Source organism: Onychomys torridus, chromosome 1, assembly GCF_903995425.1.
Source record: "Onychomys torridus chromosome 1, mOncTor1.1, whole genome shotgun sequence".
NCBI classification, from domain to species: domain Eukaryota; kingdom Metazoa; phylum Chordata; class Mammalia; order Rodentia; family Cricetidae; genus Onychomys; species Onychomys torridus.
This window is the reverse complement of record NC_050443.1, coordinates 118,843,682-118,850,367: the sequence shown is the minus strand read 5'-3', so window position 1 is coordinate 118,850,367 and position 6,686 is coordinate 118,843,682. Positions and strand designations below refer to the sequence as shown.

Below are 6,686 nucleotides of genomic sequence, written 5' to 3'. Positions count from 1 at the left end.
CTACTCAGGAAGCAGAGGCAGGAAGATCTGTATGTGTTTGAAGATAATCTGGTCTACATAGTGAGCTCCAGATCAGCCAAGGCTACAGTACAGTGAGACTTTATCTCAATTCCCTAAAGGTTTTATTATTATTATTATTATTATTATTATTATTATTATTATCTACTTATTCATTTATTTATTACTTCTTTAAAATAACTGAATGAGTCATGTTAGAAAGTTGAAATGTGTACGGATAGTTGCTAAAAATACATTTCTGCCATCGAGAATGGGTTGATTACCTAAACGTGTATGAGGATGTAGGTTCTTTTTCAGTTTTATCAGTTGTGTTGGCATGTGGTGCCACAGGCCTGAAATCCAAGCACTTTGAGGTGGAGGTGGGTAGATCAGGAAGTTCATGGTCATCCTTCTGTGGGACTAGGAATTACAGTCCCTGATAGGTAGACATATAGGAAGAGAACCTACAAATAGATATTAAGGTGGCAAATTTCAGCAGGGGAATGGTGGCACATGCCTTTAATCCCAATAATCCAGAGGCAGAGGTAGGTTTATCTCCTTGAGTTCAAGGCCAACCTGATCTACAGAGTGAGTTCCAGGTAAGCCAAGGCTACAAAGAGAAACTCTGTCTCAAAAACAAATAAACAAAACCCCAAAAAAGTAAAGAAACAAAAAAAAAAAAAAAACAAAGATAAGGGGTTGGAGAGATGGCTCAGAGGTTAAGAGCACTGGCTGCTCATCCAGAGGACCTGAGTTCAATTCCCAGAACCCACATGGTGACTCACAACTGTCTGCAACTCCAATTCCAAGGGATCTGACACTTTCACACCAATGCACATAAGATAAACTTAAATAAATTATTAAAAAAAAAAAAAACAAAGACAAACAAAAAAGATAGCCAACTTCTGGTATCTTCTTCACCCTCCTGAATTGAGACAAAATTCTGGCAGCTTAAAAGAAAGGTCATGGTGGGCTTATTCTCTGGCTGTAGGAGCCCCAGTCTACAGACCAGCCTGACAAATTCAAGGTCAGATAAGGACATGTTTGCCTAAAAGTTGTGATCCTGTTGTGGGCCTATTAGCCTCCCTGCTTTTGTTCAAACTGACAAAGCATGAATTAGGGAGGGAGACCCTGCTGTGCGAAGTCCTGTATGCTGTGAATATATGTTGCTATGATTGATTGATAAATAACACGCTGATTGGCCAGTAGCCAGGCAGGAAGGATAGTGTAGGCAGGACAAGGGGAGAGGAGAATGCTGAGTGGAAGAAGGCTGAGTGAGGAGATGCTGCCAGCCGCCTTGATGAGTAGCAAGATGTAAGGTACTGGTAAGCCACAAGCCACGTGGCAAAATATAGATTAATAGAAATGGGCTGAGTTTAAGTGTAAGAGCTAGACAGTGGTAGGCCTGAGCTAATGGCCAAGCAGTTTAATTAATATGAGCTTCTGAGTGATTATTTTATAAGTGGTTGTGGGGTCCATGGGGCTGGGCAGGACTGGAGAAAACTCCAGCTACAAGACCCCTTCAAGATCCTTAAAGCCTTCTGCCTAGGTTACTGGTATGGCCACAGTGGTCCAAACCTTTAATCCCAGGACCCAGAGGCAGGAAGATCTCTGTGAGTTTGGATGCCTCAAAGTTGGCCATCTTTTTTGTTTGTCTTTGTTTTTTTTTTTTTTTTAAATAATTTATTTAAGTTTATCTTATGTGCATTGGTGTGAAAGTGTCAGATCCTTTGGAATTGGAGTTGCAGACAGTTGTGAGTCACCATGTGGGTTCTGGGACCATGTGAGTTCCAGACCACCCTTGGCTATATAGTGGGATCTTATCTCAAACAACTACCCAGCCTTTGAAGAAAGACTGGGTTTGCCATTCCCGAGTGCCTGAGTTTTGCAAAGGGTCTTCCTAAGTGCCCAGTGTGCTTCCTCACCCTAATAAAAGCCTGTCTTTACCCACTGATTCTGCCTGTTGTATCTCAGATTTCCTCTTCTGCTGCTTATGCCTTTTAATTCTTTAACTGGCAGAGAAAAGAACATAGAACTCTTGGCTACATTGCCAGATTGAGGTCAGCCTGGGCTACAGGAGACCCCCCATCTTAAAAACCAAGTGGGGGGGTTGGGGATTTAGCTCAGTGGTAGAGTGCTTGCCCAAGCCCTGGGTTCAGTCCTCAGTTCAAAAACAAAAACAAAAAAACAAAAAACCAAGTCCGGCTTTGGTGGTGCATGCCTTTAATCTCAGCACTCTGGAGGCAGAGGCAGGTGGATTTCTGTGAGTTCGAGGCCAGCCTGGTCTACAGAGTGAGTTCCAAGACAGTCAAGGCTATAGAGAAACCCTGTCTGGAAAAAACAACAACAACAATAACAACAACAAAACAAGAACAAATAAGCAAGCAATCAAACAAACGAACAAAAAATCATAAGCTGGGCAGTGGTGGTGATGCAAGCCTTTAATCCCAGCACTTGGGAGGCAGAGGCAGGTAGATCTCTGAGAGTTCATAGTTTGTGAGTTCAAGGCCAGCCTGGCCTACAAAGTGAGTTCTAGGACAGCTAAGACTGTTACACAGAGAAACCCTGTCTCCAATCAATCAATCAATCAATCACCAGTTATCTCAAAGAGAGGCAGAACCATAGTCCCTTTATCCTTTTATTTTTGAGCTGTAAACAAAGGTCACCACAACTGCAGGCATTTGATTTCATTCTCAGAGGTTCATGTTTCTCCCAGATTTTTAAATATTATTTTAATTAAGAATTAAAAAAAGAATTAAAACAAAGCCCATAAACCATCATATAATCTTTTTTTTTTTTTTTACTACAACAACAACAACAACAACAACAAATTACACTTACTTGGGGAAAATTAGGATTATAAATTGGAAAAAGAAATTTAAGCAATCTTGTGAATGTACTACCTACTTTAGAATTTAAAGGCAAGAGCACTGTGGATTCAGTGAATTTCTTCTCAAACTGACAATGTTTAGGTTTCAAGAAAATAAAGTTACAGCTAGGCACGGTGATTTACCTTTAGTCTTTGCACTCAGGAGGCAGAAGCAGGAAGGACAGCCAGAGGCCAGGCTACAAAGTGAGACTTTGTCTCCAAAAAAAGAAAAGAAAGAAAGTTACATGTGAAAAAGGAAACTCAGAGACATGTTTCTAGGATGAACTATTTTATTGTAAGAACAAGAGGACCCAACACATGGTTCTGTAAAACTCAGCATTTAAAAAAAAAAAAAAAAAAGGCTACACCTGTAAAACTTCATGATTGAGGAGAATTACAATGTTTCAGGTCCCAATCCAAATATCCTTGAGCTGCCTTTAGTATCTTTAATAGCCACTCATTCCCTACCTCTGTATTCAACCTAACATCCTTTTTGACTATTGGGTAAAACCGGGGGAATGTATTCTTTGTCAATCACTATCCTCTCACAAACCCATCTTAACAGACTGGCCTGCTTTGCAGTGGCCTGCTTAACCGTGGCCCCCATCAGTGTATTTAGAAAATGCAGTAGCAATCCCTGGCGGAAAAAGTGTCAATTGGCAACTTCAAAAAATGCACAAAGCATTTGAATTTTAAGTAAAAGCAACTGTGTGAAATTTGATGTCATTTATTTGTGATGTTAAGATCGTGTGTGTGTGTGTGTGTGTGTGTGTGTGTGTGTGTGTGTTAGTGCAGCCAGCATGTTTACCTTCTGAGCCATCTCCCTGGCCCTAGGTAGGTTTTTATTATGACATGGTCTCCCTAGGTACCCTCAACTGCCCCGCAACTCACCGTGTAGTCCAGGCTGGCTCGAGACCTACAGCAATCCTAATGGCACAGACTCCCAAGTGTTGAGATTACAGGCACTTATCGCCATACTTAGCTTCATTTGATTAGGGTTTTGACAAAGAGATTCCATTTGGATGCTGTCAGGAGTAGTTGGAGTGTGGGCTGAAGACACAGCCCCATGCTTCGGCCTTCAAAACTGGACTTCTTGACTATACACCCTAGGACACTTCAGGATGAGTCAGTATGAAGTAAAGTTGGAGTTAATTAAGAAGAGAGTTTGGGCTGGAGAGATGGCTCAGAGGTTAAGAGCACTGACTGCTCTTCCAGAGGTCCTGAGTTCAATTCCCAGCAACCACATGGTGGCTCACAACCCTCTGCAATGAGATCTGGTGCCCTCTTCTGTCTACATCATAAATAAATAAATCTTTAAAAAAAAGAAGAGTTTAACACAGATTTATACACGGTGGGGGTGGGTAACAGACTTATAGGGAATAGAATAAGACACACCCAAGTGGGAAAGTGGAGATCCCTCATAAGTATCATTACATTAGCCATATAAAATGTTGGTATCATCTGAAAGTTACATCTCAAAGGGTTGCTAAAGAATTTAAATGTGGTCATAAAGCAGTTCCTGATGTACACTGGAGAGGATTGCAGTTGATAAGGTAAAACGTTAAGTCACAAAGATTGCATGGAGGTTTTTGTTTGTTTGGGTTTTCGAGACAGAGTTTCTCTGTGTAACAGCCCTGGCTGTCCTGAACCCACTTTGTCGACCAGGCAGGCCTTGAACTCACAGAGATCTGCCTGCCTCTGCCTGAGTGCTGGGATCAAAGGTGTGCACTACCACGCCCAGTTGCTTGGAGCTTTTACTGTAAACTTCTGTTTGTGAAACTCTCACAAGTTTTCAGGTTCCAATGTGAGAAAGAAGTGAGTCCATATTCTAAGGTTATATACACTCAGGGCTTAAGCGTCGTTCATTGCTGTTGTAACATTATTATTTGAAAGTACTTCTGTATAAAAGATGTATGTTGTCTATGTTGCCAGTCTTCACAGCAAATCTGTTGTGCTGGAATTCTTGACTTTCAGCTGGGGAGGGGCTCCTTTCCCTTCCCACGTCTCCTTACTTTTTCCCTGGTCTTTGTAGCCTGCCTCAATGTTTACAACTTCCACAGTTTGTTAAAATACTCAACACAGGAATACAGAACCTTGCCCTATGCACAGATGTATGAGGGTTCTGGCAAGCTTAGTGCTTGCCTCTGGGCACGCCGTCGCCCGCCCATTGCTCTGGTCGGGTATGGCCCCACACATTGTGTCAGCCTTGTGTTATCCTTGGGTGTGCGAGTGGACAATATGGGGCTACAAAGACAGGGCTGGGCCTGTTTCCATCCTGTAATGGGCCTTACTGAAAGCGTGATGGGGTCGGCGGCACCACGACTGCATTGTCTGGGACTATGACAATGGGCATGTACCAACATATACTTGGCGAGGAAGTGATGTCATACCACGCGAGGTCGAGTCCAGCGCCTGGCGGCAGGCTCCGGCTTACCCTGTAGCAGTGCCCAAGGGCGGCTCCCTCCGAGGCAACCTTCAGCGCCCTCTTTTTGTACCTCCCTTCGGAGCTCCCTTGGTGGAGAGAGAGAGAGAGAAAGCTTTCCTACTGTGGGTGTTTCTCCTGAGCAAAGACCAGGCTCCTCCTTCCCAAGCATGGTTGGAGTGGCGCAGCCTTTTCAAAGAGCAAAGGCAGCATCAATCCGGGACTGTTCGGCGAGGGGCGGAGCCAAAGGCTGGCGGGATCGGAGGCGTCGTCTGGGGCGGACCTCAGACCTCTGGAAGGGCAGTTTGGGGCCGGTCCAGGGTCAAGAGGCGGGGTTTCGGGTGGACTGACATGACGGCCTGTGGGCGGGGCTGACAGGGCGGGGTGAATGGCGTAGCCAGGTTCTGAGCGGCGGGTGGGCGGGCGGTTCGAGGGCGGAGCCAAGACTTAAAGGTCCGGCCTGGAGAGGACTGCTCCGGGGGGCGGAGCTGAATTGCTCAGGGGCCGGGCCGGCAGCTCGTGGACGGTAGGTAGAGCAAGCCCCGGAAAGGGCGTGGTCTGGGAGGGCGTGCCCACCTTTTAGTCGGACCACGCTGCTCTGTACAAATGTTAGTAATCACTGCCCCGGTCTGGCGACGTGTTGTGGGGAATTCTCCCAAGTTTCCAATGTTTTACAAGTGATTTTAGTCTTCACAACTGTTGAGTTTTATCTTTGCGCCTTGTTTAGAAACAGATGCGGGGATCTGTGGTTGGTATGTAAAGTGAATAGAAAATTTCTTAATTAAAACAAAGAGAAGAAAAGAAACAGAGATGCTGAACCGCGGAAATACAGGCTCACGAAGCCTCTACCTGAACCCTAGGATTCTGCAGGCGCTCCCTCCGTTTGTAGGTTCACACCAGTGTCTCACTCCATCTTGTCTGCAGGCTGCGGAAAGCCCTCACCCTAGCCCCTAGGGAGTGGGACTTTTCTCAGAGTGGCCTTTTCTCAGCTGTGAAGCCCAATATCAGAGACTCAAGGTTCTGGAGCCAGGCAGGGGCTTAAAGGAAATGGCCAGTTCCGGCCTTACCCTGGGAAGGAGGGCGCCAAAGCTCACATGGGCGTGACCTGGCCTGGCATCAGAGGCCAAGGCTTCCTTAGGCCCAGGGAATCACATTGATGGTGGGAAATAGTGGAACACTGACGGAAATGTTATCTAAAAATACCCTTACAATGAAAGAAGAGAAAGCCTGTGCGAAGGAACAATGGCTTGTTTCTACTGGTGTGGTAAATCTACAAAGCTGAATGGGTTACAGAAAACTCATTCCCAGCACACCTGCCACCCGAGAGTTTTTTTTTTAAAGGAGCAAAGCAGAGAAACCAAGTAGTCCCTGTAGGGAGGCCCCACCCTATGTGTGGAA

The 6,686-nt window shown here is 45.1% G+C and overlaps 1 protein-coding gene across 1 annotated transcript in view; it reads left to right on the top strand.

Moving 5' to 3' along the window:
- Ano9 (anoctamin 9) overlaps nt 1–6,686 on the top strand; it is a 30,468-nt gene that overhangs the window by 655 nt on the left and 23,127 nt on the right. The window lies entirely within an intron of this gene.